The following is a 17,127-nucleotide window of genomic DNA, read 5'->3' on the forward strand; positions in this document are numbered from 1 at the left end:
CATGGGGTCACAAAGAGTTGGATGCGACTGACTGACTAACGCTTTGTTTTGGAGAGCAACATCACCATCTTGTGGCCTTCTGGAAAATTGTTGCCAAAGGTGTACTGTGAAAACCACAAGCATCAATTAAGTTGCTCTCTGATGCTGGCCAAGGACTCAGTCAAATTTGTATTCAGTACCTCTTACTATATGTAAGTGGGAGATGGGAGTTAGAAAATAAAATGATTTGTACCACTTTGATTGCAGCTTTGTAAAAATAATCGATATTGGAGGGAAATAACAGTGTAAAAATGGGAACAGTTGCGAGTTTTTCAGGAAAACAGGCAGTGTTTATAGTCAAGCAGTACTAAGATTTCATACAGCACTCCTGTATGCCAAGCTTTGAGGGAGGGATGGTGAATAGGCCAGGAGTTCTCTGCACACTTGGAATTTACAGTCTAGACTGGAGTGAGAAAAATAAAGTTATTTTGATTAACACAAAAGTTTGAAATCAACAATCCTGGGGGAAAATAGCTGTAATTTAGGGTAAAGACTAATATTTACCATGTGTCAGGCACTGCAAAGTGATTTTGGTATTTTTTTCCTCAATGTCATCTGTTTATTTTGGAATTTTGCTTTCGTTTTTGCGTATGTATACAAATAAGCTTTTGTGGAAGCTCTGAAAAGTCTCTGTGGACAGTAGTAGCTTGGTACAAAGTAATTGTGGTTTCAGACCGTGAATTTCAAATCGTTTCACAGGCTCAAACACATCTTTATGAATCAAAATAGGAACGATTGCAATCAACACGTTTTTGCTATTGAGAAGTAAGTTTGTTTATTGCTGTAGCATAAAAATTTGTGCTTCAGGATTTGAGAAACTCTTGGAAAGCATTTTCTGCTTCCTGCTGGTTGTGGAAGCATTTTACCTGCCAAAAGTTGTTGAGATGCTTGAAGAAGTGGTAAGTTGGTTGGTGAGAGGTCAGGTGAATATGACGGATGAGTCAAAACTTCGTAGCCCAGTTCGTTCAACTTTTGAAGTGTTGGTTGTGCAGACGTCCTTGTGGAGAAGAATCGGGCCCTTTCTGTTGACCAATGCCAGCTGCAGGTGTTGCAGTTTACAGAGCATCTCATTGATTTGCTGAGCATACTTTTCAGAAGGAATGGTTTTGCCAGAATTTAGAAAGCTGTAGTGGATCAGACCACTGACCTTTTCTTGGTGCAAATTTGGCTTTAGGGAGTGCTTTGGAGCTGCTTCTTGGTCTAACCACTGTGCTGGTCATTGCCTGTTGTATAAAATCACTTTCATTGCATGTTACGATCCTACTGAGAAATGGTTTGTTGTTGTTGTGTAGAGTAAGAGAAGATGACAGTTGAAAAGTGATGCTCTTTTTGATTTTTGGTCAGCTCATGAAGCACCCACTTATGGAGCTTTGTTCCTTTCATTTTGTTTCAAATGCAGAATGACCGTGGGACGGTCAGTGTTGAGTTCTTTGGCCACCTCTCAGGTAGTTGTAAGAGGACCAGCTTTTTTCAATGACTGCTGTCATTTGGTGATCATCCACTTCCGATGACCAGCCACTATCTTCAAGGTTCTCGTGTCCTTTGCAAAACTTCCTGAACTACCACTGCACTGTGTGTTCGTTAGCAGTTCCTGGGCCAAATGCGTTCATGTTGCAAGTTGTCTGCTGTTTTCTGACCCATTTTGAACTCGAATAAAAAAAAAAAAAACACTTGAATTTGCTTTTTGTCTAACATCAATTGTGTAGTCTAAAATAAGTACCAGTTAAATGGCAGGTAGTAGTCATTAGCAAAAAAAAACATAAAGTGAGAAATGAGCATTAAAATGATGTATAATATAACCACATTTACTGAAGAATGTAATCCGTTATCAAGTGTCAAAAGTTCAACAGTGCAAAACCGCAGTTACTTTTGCACCAACGTGATACGCGTGGTCTGGCTCTTGCGGGTTTGCTTGGCTTTGTAGCTCGGCCTTGGCACCTCACCAGCACTTACAGCATTTCTGTGGGAGAATCTGTTCCGTGTTCTCAGTAGCTGTCTTTCCCCCAGACTTTTAGAGTCTGCTTTATGTATAATTTGGGGATTAGCTTGTGACTTCTGAATTATTTTGAATAGTTAGGGACAGAAAGTATTGAGTTTCATGAGCTCTTCTCTTGTTAATATAGTTTTGGATATTTGAGTATTTAATAAGTCAAATGAACATTTTAGGTAACAATTATCCTCTACTTTCATATTGAACTTTTTCTTATTGAGACTTTATTGTGGGCTGTGGAGATGCAGTCATGCTGGTAAGGTGCTCGTGGACTTGGTGCTCAGAATTATCTGAGCCAAGATGGGAGAGGGTGCAGGTGGTTTATGGTCCCACTTGTATAGGATTTTCTTTAATATTTTAATTTAAAAGTTTCAGTTCTATGCTATATAAGTATACTGTTTAACATAGCCACTGTTAGCATTTCTACAGGTTAAATATTTTATTCATTGTGAATCTTCATTCAGCACACGTTTTTTTGAGTGTGTAGTAAGGGCTGAGCAGTGGTCCAGGTACTGGAATTATAAAGATGAGAATTAATAAAGAAATTTCCAGTGTAGTGGGGTAGATAAAGAAAAAACATGGTTATGGTGCTATGTTTGCTTGAGCTGAATCTTGTGGGATGATTAGAAGTTCCGTAGACGAGCAGTAAGAATAATGTGTAGGAAGTCGCTGGTGCCCAGATGTGTCTGTGAGAAGCACTTGGGGCCCACTGGCCGAGTCCCCTGGCAATTCTGACATGCAGCTCCGTTGAGGAACGCTGGTAGTGGATTAGAAATGTGTCATTAGTGAGCTTTGGATAAAGAGCTTTTCTTTCCTGTTTTTTTTTTGAGAAAACCAATTATTTTCTCTAGCTGAATTTTAATGAACAGAGGTGGCAGAGACTGTTTGTATACTTAATGCATCTGAATAACCACAAATATAGTTTGTTGGTAGCTAGAATAGACCTGTTTCTCTTCTAGAACCTGTGCTCTAAGCAGTTCTGCCATGTCTTTACTTGGAAGCGTGAACTGTGAGGTGAATTGGAAAGAAAGGAAATCATGCGTCTGTGGGGATGAGCGCTGCTGCCTGCCTTGAGTTCCTTACCTGCCACGTCCCTCGTGAAACAGGGATTGTTGTCTGCGTTCATTGACCGTTGTATTCCCCAGTGCCTCAGAGTGCCTCCTTCACCGAGGGAACTGGCAGTTAGTCCCCTCCTTCACTTTCCAGTTTCGGGGATGCCTGCGCTTTCCCCCGTTCTTTTCTCTGTCTCAGGTCAGGACTGCGCTTATGCCTGTGTTAGATCTCCCCGGTGCTTCTCAGAGATCTTGCCTTAGCAGTCATTGTTTCTTCTGTGGCGCCAGCATCTTCCTGCCTGAAGGTACGTTCAGGTCTCTTCTCTGAAACACAGCTGTGTTCCCCTCCCTTTAAGAGTGCGTCTCTTTTCTTTTATTATCACACATCTGAAGAGGTTTCTGGCTGTTGACTTGCTTCTGAAGCTTGGCCTCTGGGCCTCCCACTCTGTTAAAATTGCCCTTGCTGAGGGCCTGGTGGCATCCCTGTAGTCTAGTAAACTGTTTTCTCTTTTACGGATCTTACTGGAGTCCTTGCTGGGCTCAGCCACTCTTCTTCTCCTTCAAATTCTTAACCTTTTGTTTTTTTTCAATCCTGTGCACAGTCTGCATCTACCGTTCCACCTTTCAATATTGCTGTTTCCTAGGTGCTATCTGTACTGCTAATTGTGCCAGTGGCTTTCCTGGGTGAAAGACCACCTGTCGCAGCAGGTGGCTTCAGTTGGTTCTTAAGCTCCTGCTTATGGGATGTCATGCAAACATTTACCTCCAACATCTATTTTCTGAGCTCTGTCTCAATTGGTCAGTAATAATTTTATGGGGCCTTTGCTTAGCCAGGCTTTAGCCTGTGTTCTGGGAATGAATAAGACAGAATTTCTGCCCTTGGAGGTAGGTACAAGGTTGGAGATAGAAGTAAGAGGGTAAAATCACTGAACATAAATGAGAATTACTAGGAAAGATAAAATAGGGTGAGGTGGTAGAGTTGAAGGAGTGGGGCTCTTTCTGTGCCCGGGCTAACTGGAGATTCTTTTCGGATGGATTATATTTGAGTGGAGCCCTGAGGCTGAGAGACGGTAGCCAAGGGACTGTCAGATGGAGCCGGGAAAACAAACGAGGAAAGGGGAGGAGAGAGGCACGAGTTGTAGGGCCAGCAGGTCACATGGAGCCAGGTTTGAGTTTGGGTTTAGTGGAGTTAGAATGAGAGGCCTTTGGAGGGTGAGAGAGCTTTTGCGATGATCCTGCTTTGGAAAGGTCTCTCTGACCACTGGATTGGGGATGGACGTGAGGGGCACACAAGCATACGTGAGAGGAGGCCTCGAGCAGTGGGGCAGGGAGACCACGTGCTGCAGTCTAGGTGAGAAACCGCGCGCTTGGAGAAGAAGGCGGTGTTGGAGACGGTGAGAAGTACTCTTTTATCCCTGCGTCTGATTAGTCCTCCAGTTATTACGGATTCTGGACTTACTCTCTGCTGCTTCCTGTTTTTAGCCCCTTTCCAGCCTGGCGCACTGTCGGGCTCCCCTCACAACACTGTTAGAGCAGGTCTCCCAGAGTGGGCGTCCTTCCCCGATGAGAACGCACTGGCGCTCTGTGGCTCTCAGTACTCTTCAGGGGCAGCTTCTTGCTCCCTTAAGGGCTCATCTCTTGAAACTCACTCTCCACAAACTTTCCTGAGCGGAACCAGTGATGGATTCGCTGCCCGTATCGGTGGTCTCCTCTGAGCACAGAAGGGCCTGAGAGCACTCTTTCCTCTCGTATGTGCAGCGCTGACGAAGGAGTCCTGCATCGCTCAGCTCCGCTGCCAACCGTCTCTCAGAAGCCTCTGCAGACACCTCTTCACTGTCCCACAGAATCTGACTTAAATGCTTCTCTTCTGTGGTTTAAGGTCACCAAGTCGTGTCTGACTCTGTGACCCCGTCGACTGTAACCCGCCACGCTCCTCCGTCCATGGGATTTCCCAGGCAAGCATGCTGGAGTGGGTTGCCGTTGCCTTCTCCAGGGGATTTCTCCAACCCAAGGACCGAACCCACATCTCCTGCGTGGGCAGGCGGATTCTTTACCACTGAGTTGCTGCGCCTGGGGAAGCCCGCCCTACCTCTGTATTTCTGCTGTGTTTTCTGCACTGCCCTGTCAGCTTGACGCTGCTGATTGCCTTGTCTGTTTTTACAGCTAAATTATAAACTCACTGAGGGCAAAGAGCATATCAGAGATGATTTTCGTATTCCTAGTATCTAACACACTACCTGAAAATATGCATTAGTAGATTTATATGCTGAATGACTTAATTCAGAAGTGTTAAAAGATGCCTACTATGATTATTGATTTGATTATTGATACCTACTTTGATTGTCAGATACCTGCTACCTGCTTTGTTTACTGTTCAGCTCTGTTTGGTCCCATGGCAAATTGATTGTCTCGCCGGAAAGGTTAGAGGCCTGGGTCAGGCTTGCATGGGGAGCGCGTGGAGGCTCAGTCTGTGTTTATTGAGTGGATCCCCGTCTGACGGTGCAGAGAGCTGCAGGAGAGAGTCAGTGTGAGGTGGCCGTTTGGTCACGGAAGACGAGGGAGGTGTTCCAGCAGAGGGTGAGGCGGCAGCCAAACTGCACGGGTGGAGAAGTGAGCAGGAGGTGAGAAAGAAGGTTGGCTGTTCCTTTAAGAGGTTATTTGATCAAAGCATTTGGTTTTTCTTTTTATTGTCTTCTTGCTTTTTAAAATAACATAAGCCTCAGGTCGATTTGATGGCCAAAAAGAAGAGGGTATAAATGGGAGGACAGAGTATATTTAGGAGGTGAAAATTGTGAAGGTACTTGGTCACTTTGGAAAGGAGGGTAGTCTTCATTTTCAGAGACTCAATACTAGGACAGAGTATTGCATAATATATTTTTATAAGAATTTCCCTCAGAAATTATTTAAAATATGGTAGATGGGGTGAGTGTCTCAGAAGGCCAAAGAGTTGAGTTTAAAAGCAACCTCACTGTTCAGAAAAATTTATTGATAGAATTGCAATAAGCAAGATTATATTTTTCTATAAACGCTTTATTTTCATTGTCTTATATTTAATGTTTTCCTGTGTTATGTGCTTAATAATTTAGTATTTATATATCACTTTATAATTCACAAAGTGATGATATAATAGTAATTTATCCTAAGACATCTGCTGCTGAGAGAGGTTAAGTTACTTGTTGAAGGTTATGTCAGTTTATTTATTAAGCCTTTGTAAGCCAGTTTTCTCAGCCATTTGTCAGTATTAACTCATTTAATTCTCTTAATAAATCTATGAGGTAGGCACCATTGTTTTATACATATAAAAACTGAGGCGGTATAGGGTAAGGCAGCTTGCCAGCAGTGGAACCAGGGTTTGGACCTAGACAGTCTGGCTGCAGAATTTACTCTCTTAACTACTGTTATGCTGTCTCTTAGTAAACGTGGGTGCAGAAGTTCAAATTCAGACTTGCCTCTGGTAAATGATAGTTTCTTATTTTCAGTCACTTGTTACTATCTTCCCCCTACCCCTACCCCCATCAGCCAGACTGAAGGACTTCTATCAGTGAAAGTTTACTTGTTGACAGGATCTGAGTTGGGTTTCTCGTAACTTCTAACATTACTAGATGTTGAGGGTTTTATATTAAGTTTGCTGCAAATGTAGTTTTGTTTTGTTTTTTACTAACCTCTGACTTGGAAAAGGACAGAACCCAGTGTTTCTGTCAGCTCTAAATGGAAATATCTTTGATGTCTGATCGCTCAACTGGCCTTTACTTTTTGTGTGTTATAGTTACTGCTAGCTTAGCCTCTAGTGTAAAGTAAAAGCGTTAGTCGCTCAGTCATGTCTGACTCTTTGCAACCCCGTGCATTGTAGCCCTCCATGGCTCCTCCATCCATGGGATTCTCCAGGCAAGAATCCTGGAGTGGGTTGCCATTCCCTTCTCCAGGGGATCTTCCCCACCCAGGGATCAAGCATAAGTCTCCTGCATTGCAGGCACATTCTTTACTTCTGGTCTGAGCCACCAGGAAGTACAAAGTCTGTTGTTGATTATTAATTGCTTTTTGGGGAAGGAATTTGCATTCTGTAGGGACAGGAAGATCTTGTAAATTTTGCTGATTTGAAGTTTAGTGAGTAAAGTTGTAGGAAATAAACTAGGAAATAAATTGCAGGGAATTAATGGGCAGCAGGTATAAGGGGGTGTGTCGTGATAATTTGAGGAGGCATAAGGTTAAATTCAGCGAGGCTTTTGACTGTTACCGCAAGGGAAATGCAGTCACAACACAAGTGTTAGAAAATCTGAGAAAGGAAAAGAAATTTTTATTAGGTAACTGAGTAGATTGATTGCACAGAGTGAGTTGAGAGCATGGTGGTCACCTAGTGTGAAAATCTGAGACTGGGTGGAGATAAATAGAGTTGGATATTAATACAAACTTAGGAAATTTGACTTTTTGAAGAGACATACATTTTCTTCATTAAAAAAAACAAAACACCTCCTGTGTTCTTCCCATTAACTGGCATGTATTGGGCACTAAATTAAACTTTGAAGTTTAGGGCAAGTACAGAAAAGTGGGAGGCAGATGCCGAAAGGTGGAAGAGAGAAAGCTGTGATTATCAGATCCGATGGTTGAATCGGCACTTTTAGATTAAAAACAAAACAGAACACCCGGACTACAGCCGGAGGATCGAAAGTTCCTTCCTGTGGATGCCGGTCTGCCTCCGTCCATTGTCTGGCAGATACCGCAAGTCGTCTTCAAGTCACCGGAGTTGCACGGGTCGAAAGTGTCACTCCTTTTCGCTCGGTGGCACTTGCAGATGATCAGGAGGGTGAAATTCCTGTGTTTTGCTTTTAAAGGATTAATCAGTGAAGTTTATACAGAGAGGTTAGTGTGGACAAGTAAATTTTTAAGAAATCATCTAGGTTCTGTCCCAAATAATTAAAAGTACACATTGAGACCTCAGCACCAAGTTTATTTGAAGGTAAAGGAAAAGGCACAGCGGTTGAGGGCTCCTGGGAAGAAAGCCCTGTAGTCAATAGTCTGACTGCAGAATTGGCTCTTGAAACCTGTGTGGCATGTTGTCGTCCACAGTTTGTTCCTCTTCTGTTCTCTATGCTGGTTATGGCGCCATCATCCACCCAGATAGCGAGGTGGGACGTTTCAGTCGTGTGGAACCCTCCTTCCTTCTAAGACTCAGCTGTCCATATCATCTGTCAGAGATCTTACATGTATGCTGAGCTTTCTCCTTGTCATAGCCAGCGCTCTGGCTCAGATAAACTTATTACTTTAAATCTGGACCCATTTCTACCTAAATATTCTTCTGAAATGCAGTTCTTGCTGTGGAAACTGATCAGTGTTACGTTGAGGATGAGCTTTAAAGTACTGTGCTTGGTTTATGTTGGATACCATATGAACTATCCCATAGGGTTCTTTATAGTTTCAATTGCTGTTTGCCTGTGGGCCTCCTCGCTTTGCACGTCTACCAGCAGTGCTCTGAATGCTCCATATTTTCTGTGATTCGTGATTGGAGAATTGCCCTCTAACGCAGTTTGTTCGAAGGTCTCTTCTCTGTGAGCCTCTTCCTGACTGAATCACCTGCTCTCTCTCGTCTGCCCCAGATGTAATGGTTGCCATTTTGTATCTGGTTTAGTACCTGTCACACTGAAAGCTGTTTATCTGTTTATAGGTTGTCTCCTCACTAGACTATGAGCTCCGTGGAAGAAGGAATCGTGTCTTACTCATCTTTATATCTCCAGTATCTAGAACAGTTCCTGGTACAAAGTAAGTGATTACCTAAGACTGTATTTAGCAGTTAAACTCCAGACGTGTTGATGGTTAAGTGTACCTGTGTAAACTGAGAATGCCTTGTCATGAAAAATGCGGTTGTTGACTCAGCGCTTCCGAGGCACAGTTTCCTCATCTGTCAGGTAGAACTAGCACCTTCTTACTCACAGGGTGTTACTGCAGTGCTCGTATTAAAGACTGTCTGTAGATACAGAAGGAATCCAGGTGTCCATCAGCAGATAGGTGGATTAGGACGATGGGATGTGTGTGTGCGTGCGTATGTGTACAGTGGGACATTAAGCAGCCGTAAAGGAATAGAATTTCGCCATTTGTATCGGCAGATGAACTTGGAGGGTACTATGCTCAGTGAAATAAGTCAGACAAAGGCATACTGTATGATCCCACTCACATGTGGAATCTGAAAGCAACCAACTAGTGAGTGCAACAGAAAGGAAAGACTCAGAGATGCAGAGAGCGAATTAGTGGTTACTGGTGTTGAGAGGGAAGGAAGAGGGGCAATGTAAGGGCAGGAGATTAAGAGGTATTGACTGTTATGTATAAAATAAGCTACACGGATATATCTGTACACATGGGAATACAGCCACTATTTTAAAATGATTATAAATGGAGTATAATCTTTAAAAATTATGAAACTATACATCTATAACTTACTTATTGCACATCAGCTGTACTTCAATAAAAAATTCATTATCACATTAAAAAATTATGTCTGTAGCAGTGCTTTACGTGTATTTTAAGTGCGTGCCTGCTAAGTCACTTCAGTCGTGTTTGACTCTTTGTGACCTTACGGACTGTAGCCCGCCAGGCTCCTCTGTCCATGGGATTCTCCAGCAAAAATACTGGAGTGGGTTGCCATTACCTCCTCCAGGGGATCTTCCCCACCCAGGGATCAAAACTTTGTCTCTTAGTTCTCCTGCATTGCCAGGCATATACCAGACATTTGCTACTAGCAGCCCCTGGGAAGCCCGTGAGTGCCATGCAACTTTGTTATTAAACGAAGTATGAAAGCTAATTGTTGAAGTAGATTATTTTGTTTGCTGTGTATCTTGCCTGTTAAGGCAAAGTAGTACCATTTTTGAACCATTTTTATCACTTGGAGTTTAAATTTTCAGTTACTGGTGACTAGAGGCGTGCACTCAAGAGTCCGAGGACTGGTCTGTATAGAACAAAGGGAGCAATAGCTTGGCGGCAGAAATCTGGGTGTAGAAAAAGTCTTAAGCAGTTAGCGCAAACAGCCTTTTGCCTAGTTGGCAGTTTCACAGTGCACAGCGTTTTAAACTTTACAATTCTTTTAAAATAACTTATCCTCAGTCTTTATCCTCAGCAGAGACCTTTCTGTCTAATTCACTAATAAAGTCCCTCAATTTTCTTTTAATTTACCTCTAGATTAATTCATATCTTCACTTATCCTTTGATCCCTCACTTACTGTTCGGGGGAAGAAGTACCTCCTTTTTCTTGGAAGACTAATTACACACCATCCGTGGGAACGCTGTGGCTTTTCCTTGTTTGCCTTATCAGGCTGCAGGCGTACTCCCTACCTCATCTGATGAATTAATGATCTACACTTTTCTATGTCTACTTCCTTGTCATCATGTATTTTTTACGCTTTTTAAAATTCTGTAATTTGAACATGCAAATTCCAGATTGTATTAACATACGGAAGTTAATAATAAAAGCAAACCTTTGGGAACCAGTTACTCTGCTCAGAACTGGGTCTGTACCAACACAGTCAAAGAGCTGCCTGTGAGCACCTCTGTTACCTTACATTCCTGCCCTCCCCCGACTCCTGAAGTAACTGCCATTGTCAGTTTTTTTTAAATTATCTTTTTTAAAAAATAGTATTATCACAGATATGTTTCTTTATTTTGAACTTAATATTATGTTTAGAGTCTTTTTAAAGCTTGCACAAATGATGTTTTAAGAAAAGTCTAGTTTATAAACAGATCTTTATATTTCAATGAAAGTATCCAAGCATCGTAGAAGAATGATAGAAAACGCCCAGTGCATGCTCACATTTATAGCAAAGAAACCGTGGAGACTTGTTTTTGTACGATGTGCATATTGCTGTACCATCTATAAAAGAAAGCTCCTTGCTCAGAGCACAGGAGTGAAGCCAGATGTGCCTCCACACAGTAGTCTCTTGAATCTGTGAAGAATGTTTTGCTAGATTCATAGTGCCCTCCTTGAAGAGTGGTGATTGTCCTTTGCTTGCCCTTGGCACCTCGGCAGTTCTTTAGTGGGCTTCATCCAGTGGTTCACATTGATCACATAAGCATTAGAGACTCAGGATCCACAGTGTTCCCATGTTTCTGGATGTTTTCATTTTTTTCTGTTGTGTAATTGTAGCATTTTCAGAAGAAATATAGCAAAAGATGAGGCTACGGTAACTGCCAAAAGAATTCATTTCTTCTTTGTCATTAAGAATTGGAAGTCTTTCTTGATGCTCAGTGTAGAACATTAAATCTTGGAGGTGGGACTCAGCGAAAGAACGATGTTACTACTTTAAACTCCTGTTTGTCTATTTTCATTTACTATTACCTTTTCTAAGATCCATTCGTGTTGTTGCCGACAGTTATAGTTCATTCATTCTTACTACTGTATAATGTTCCATTGTGTATTAGCCTAATTCTTTTAACCATTTTTCTGCCAGTGGACATTTGAGCATATTGGTGATGGCTTTTATTATGAAGAGTGCTTAAATTTGGAACAAGTATCAGTGCAAAAATTTTTGTAATATGTACCCAGGATTGTTCATTAAGGACATGCAAATGATCAACTTTATATAATAATACCAAGTTGTTTTCCAACAAGTTTACCAAATTTAATACCTACCAGCAGTTTAAGCTTTGCCAGTTTATACAACTAGTAGCAGTGTGTAAAGAGTCACCACTGCCCCACCTTTTTTCCTTTCCATTATTTGGTCAAAATTCCTAGTCTTTACCATTCTTGTGAGTTTGAAAACAGCATCTCTTGTGGTCTTAACTAGTATTTCTCTGATGAATAATTGAGATTCTGTATTTCTTAAAAATACTTCTTGGCCAAACAAGTTTCCATGTCTATAAAATTTCTATTCAGTTTTTTTTTCCCCTACATTTGCTTACTGTTTTTTTTTTTTATCAAGGTTCTTGCATAGTTTAATTACTAACATTTATTCAGTTTTCCATTTTGTAAATATCTCCCAGTTTGTGACTTGTCTTTTAGTTGTTTGTTTTTAATGATGTTTTATGCTAAATAGAAGTTCTCAGTTTCCACACAGTCAAAATATTCATTCTTTTCTTCTTTGGTTAGTATGCTTGAGAAATCTTTCTTTTTGGGAGGACATAAAACAATAGTGTAATTTTTTTTAAAAGTTTGCCTTTCATGCTAATATCACTAGTCTATCTTGAATTGATTTTGTATATGATGTGAGGTAGGAATCCAGTTTAATTCTTCCAGTATAGATAATACCAGGACCATTTAATTGTCCTTCCTTTCTCACAGTTCTGCATTGCTACATCTGCTGTATTAGTGTGTCCTTAGATATGTAGGTCTTTTGGGAAACTCTTTTGTTTACTTTTTATTTCGTGTTGAAGGATACCCGGGTAACAGTGTTGGGACAGTTTCCGGTGGAAAGCAGTGGGGCCCAGCCGCACATACACGCGTCTCCGTTCTCTGTGGGCCTCTTTATGTTGCTTCACTTTATTTGTTGTCGTTTTTGTCCAGTCGCTGAGTTGCGTCTGACTCTTTGCGACCCCATGGACTGTAGCATGTCAGGTTTCCCTGTCCTTCACTAACTCCCGGGCTTTGCTCAAACTCATGTCCGTTGAATTAGTGATGCTATCTAACTGTTTTATCCTCTGACACGCACTTCTCTTGCCCTCAATGTTTCTCTGAGTCCGTTCTTCCTATCAGGTGGCCAAAGTATTGGAGCTTCAGCTTCAGCATCAGTCCTTGCAGTGAATGTATAGGACTGATCTTTAGGATGGACTGGCTGGATCACCTCACAGTCCAAGGGACTCTCAAGAGTCTTTTCCAGCACACAGTTCAAAAGCATCACTTCTTCAGCACTCAGCCTTCTTTATGGTCCTGCTGTCACATCTGTACATGGTTACTGGAAAAACGATAGCTTTGACTCTGTGGAACTTTGTCAGCAAAGTGATGTCTTTGCTTTTAATATGCTGTCTAGGTTTGTCATAGCTTTCCTTTCCTCCTGACAAGAATCCTGAAGTGGGTAGCCATTCCCTTCTCCAGGGGATCTTCTCAACCCAGGGATCCAACCCAGGTCTCGTGCATTGCAGGTGGATTCTTTACCTCCTGAGCCACCAGGGAAGACCCTCCAAGGAGCAAGCGTCTTTTAATCTCAAGGCTGCAGTCACCATCAGCAGTGATCTGGGAATCCAAGAAAATGAAATCTGTCACTGCTTCCACCTTTTCCCTCTTCTGTTTGCCATGAAGTGATGGGACAGAGAGCTATGACCTTGGTTTTTTGAATGCTGAGTTTTAAGTCAGCGTTTTCACTCTCCTCTTTCACTTTCATCAGGGGCCTTTAGTTCCTCTTCACTTTATGCTGTTACAGTGGAATCGTCTTCATATCTGAGGTTGTTGATATTTCTATCAGTCATCCTGATTCCCGCTTGTGCTTCATCCAGCCCAGCATTTCACATGATGTACTCTGCATAGAAGTTAAATAAGCAGAATGACAGTATATAGCCTTGGCGTACTCCTTTCCCAGTTTTGAACCAGTCTGTTGTTCCAGGTAAGAGTCTAAATGTTGCCCCCTGACCTGCACACAGGTCTCTTGGGAGACAGGTAGGGTGGTCTAGTATTCCCATCTCTTGAAGAATTTTTCACAGTTTGTTGTAATTCATATAGTCAGTGAAGCAGAAATAATATTTTTTGGAATTCCCTTGCTTTCTCTGTTATCCTACAAATTTTGTTAATTTGATATCTGGTTCCTCTGCCCTTTCTAAACCCAACTTGTACTTCTGGAGTCTCAATTCACGTATTACTGAAGCCTAGTTTGAAGGAGTTTGAGCATAACCTTACTAGCATGTGAAAAGAGTGCAGTTGTATAGTTTGAAATTACCCAAATCAGTGGTCAGTTTGTCAGTTTCTTCCTGTAGTTCTAACAATCTTTACAGGCTTTTCTCCTCCTGGGAGATTGTGGATTTTTTTTTTTTTTTGCCTTGTCTGGATAGAGATTTGATTTGCTTAGAACTGTTCCAGGGTAGAGAGAGGCTAGGAGAAAGCACAGGGTGTAGAATTCTCTTTTTAATTTTCACTGTCACCTGGGAGAGCAGTGTACTCATGGTGCTGAACTTAGAAGCTGCGTTCTTCAGGTTCCTTTGGGTTCTCAGACGCAGGTTAGAGCTCGTGATCCTTTTTGTTCTGTCTCCTCCCACACTTCTTCCATTAGTCCTTATTATTTCATCTCTTGGTCCATGCTGGCATTCCCACTCTTGACCTTTTGGGGCACTCACCACATCTGCCTTATTTTCATCTTTCCAGGTTGATCCTTGCTGAGATGGTTGAACTGGAGTGACATCTCCCGGTCACTTGTAGGGGACTGCTGCTCTGTGTTTGAACTGAGATCAACAGAGGATTAGCACTTTACTTCATCTAAGCATTCTCTCGATGGAGGGGCCAGCATTTCCTCTGGTAGCTCATCAGGTCTGGAAGGCTTAGAAGTTGGAGAGTGACAGTCTTTTGCTTTTACTGAGTATTTCATCTTTTTTCCAGAGAGGTCTCTCTCCTTCACACACCCTGGTCTGACTTTTGGCGGATGCGGCAAGGTCCCAGTCCGAGGTGACTCACTTCCTGTTCTCGACCATCACTGTTCTTGAAATTCTTTACTTTGCCAGTTTCGGTGTCCCTCCGAGGCTGTCACTCTAGTTGGAGATCAAACCAGTCCATCCTAAAGAAAATCAGTCTTGAGTGTTCATTGGAAGAACTGATGCTGAAGCTAAAGCTCCAGTACTTTGGCCACCTGATGCAAAGAACCCACTCTTTGGAAAAGACCCTGATGCTGGGAAGGATTGAGGGCAGGAGAAGAAAAGGACGACAGAGGATGAGATGGCTGGACAGCATCACTGACTTGATGGACATGAGTTTGAGCAAGCTTCAGGAGAGGGTGAGGACAGAGAAGCCTGGCGTGCTGCGGTCCATGGGCTCACAAAGAGCTGGGCACGACTGAGCGACTGAACAGCAAGCTGATGCTGCCATTTCTCCCGTTCCTTGTGTAGCTGCTCTTCTGCTTGTTCTTGCACAACTGGGGCTGAGCTTTGCTGCTCCAAAGATAGAAGCTGTCTGAAAGCTGGATAAGGAGGTACCAGCAGAGGAGACATCTTTGTTAGGAGTACTCTGAGGCTTTAAATGCAGTTCGGGTCTCTGGAACGATCCTCTGTCGTCATACCTGTAATATCTGGAGAGCAGTTGTCTTTGGTGCTCCGCGACTGGAGCTTCACCGTCATTGTCCCTCGAATGCGTGCTACAGCTTGCCTTTTTCCACAGTTTATCCTGAAGTCATGGCCTCTGTCACAGCCTCTGCTGCCTTAGTCATGATGGCAGTTGTGGTCTCCAGAGCAATCATGATGTTCGCCTTCAAAGCTCTCTTCACCTCTTCTGGGTGAATAGGCAAATCCAGGTTGTCTGTGCAGGACAGCTTCTCCGGTCCGTATCTGTTTTGTGAAAATTCTGATTTCTTTTTCAGTGAAAAGAACCACCATCCTTGTCCCTGTCCTGTCCTTGATTAGCAGTGTTCCCTGGAATTCTGTTGTCTAGAGATTCTTTACTGAGGCTCTGGACACTGAACCAGGGACTCCAGGTTCTCAAACTGAGCATAATGAAAACCTTTCAACCTCCCTGCATTACTGGGTTCTCACAGTAAATGCATGGTGCTGATAACTCTCTAAAGAATTCCTGAGTGGAGACTTCTGCCTCTCACAAGTTGGACTCCCTAGAAAGACAGTATAGGGTGGTAAATGGGGAAGTGACCCTGTTCCCAGCAGCCTGTGGAGCGGCGGGCAGGATGGAGCAGTCAGTCACAGGTGCTGTGACATGCTGTCATCGTAACTGTGCCAGGTGGTTGAAACAGCCTCCAGATTGTCTGTTCCGGGGTCATTGACGCTACTTCTACCATGCTGTACCATTTCTCAACCTGGAAGTCTGTTAGGGACTTCCCATTCTTCTTGGCTGAGATCACTTTGTTGGGCTGGGAGAAGGAACCAAAGCTAGGCTATTTTTTTTTTTTTAAAGCGTGCAAATTTGGAGTTCTGTGCCTGCTTACTTAGATTGAGTCTTGTATCCTTTTCTGTGTTTCCCCCAGTAGTGCTCTTTATCTGCTGTTGCAGCCCAGCCCAGCTTCCCTCTTGTTCGTGTTTAGCTAGTCTGTCCTTTTCCATGGGGTTGCCTTTGTGCTGTCAGCGTCTTTGTTTTGAAGGTGTCTCTTGTCTGACTTTTGAATTTGCTGTCACTGTGACTATTTCTGTGTTTGGACTCTTACTTTGTGCTTTCTGATAATGCTGGTTGTTTATGCTCTTTTTCTTTTTTCCTTTCCTTTTCTAGCCGCTTTTTGAGAATTAAATTCTTCTTAATTGTGTTCTCTCCTGCTCTGCTGGTTTGAGATTGCACTCCTTGTTTCTGCTCTTCTGCGGTTGCCCTTGAAGTCCTGCTGGGAGTGCCGTGTCGTCCAGAGTTGAGCCAGAGCACAGGCCCGCTGCCGGACAGTGAGAGAGGGGACCTCGCCAGCTCCTGTCCTCTTGCTCCCTGCCCAGCTCTTCCACGCTGTGCTTCTGTCCTTGGTTCTGCATTTTAATGGTTTATTCTGGTTTTATTTACATACCGTAATAAGATGTCACAGTTGTTATTTTATTGGCAGAGTTTATCTAGATTTACTTGTATGCTGACCAGTTTCTTTACTCATCTTTCCCTTCCTGCATCTCAGCATCCTCCTATGTAATTTTACTCCTTTTTGGAAACGTGTCTTTCAGATTTTGTCGAAGTAAAGGCCTGCTGTTGGTAAACTCTTGCGGCTTATCTGGCAAAGTCTTGACCCCGCCTGTGTTCAGAGAGAGTTCTGTGATTGAATGGGTTTTCTCTCAGTTTCCGCGGGCAGATGCTTGTTCTGCCTCTGTCCCCCTTGCTGCTTGTCGAGCGCTCTGCTGTCACGCGGCTGTCTTCTGTGTGTCATCACTCCTGTCTCTGGCTGCTTTTAGCATGCTCTGTGTTTTGCTGCTGTGCAGTGTGACTGCTGTGTGTCCCTGGGTGTCCAAACGTGAGTGTCTTCGTGT

The 17,127-nt window shown here is 42.9% G+C and overlaps 1 protein-coding gene across 5 annotated transcripts in view; it reads left to right on the forward strand.

Moving 5' to 3' along the window:
• WWP1 (WW domain containing E3 ubiquitin protein ligase 1) overlaps positions 1 to 17,127 on the forward strand; it is a 137,684-nt gene that overhangs the window by 13,593 nt on the left and 106,964 nt on the right. For 4 of the 5 annotated variants that reach the window (XR_008686688.2, XM_055431915.2, XM_055431917.2 and 1 more), the window contains exon 2: positions 8,741 to 8,835. The exons of the other annotated variant lie outside the window; for it this stretch is intronic. The gene's annotated coding sequence lies outside the window, so the exon portion shown is untranslated. The remainder of the gene's footprint in view (positions 1 to 8,740; positions 8,836 to 17,127) is intronic. 5 annotated transcript variants of the gene reach the window in all.

Source organism: Moschus berezovskii, chromosome 16 (genome assembly GCF_049115385.1).
Source record: "Moschus berezovskii isolate FMDL1 chromosome 16, NW_MosBer_1.0, whole genome shotgun sequence".
Lineage (NCBI taxonomy): Eukaryota > Metazoa > Chordata > Mammalia > Artiodactyla > Moschidae > Moschus > Moschus berezovskii.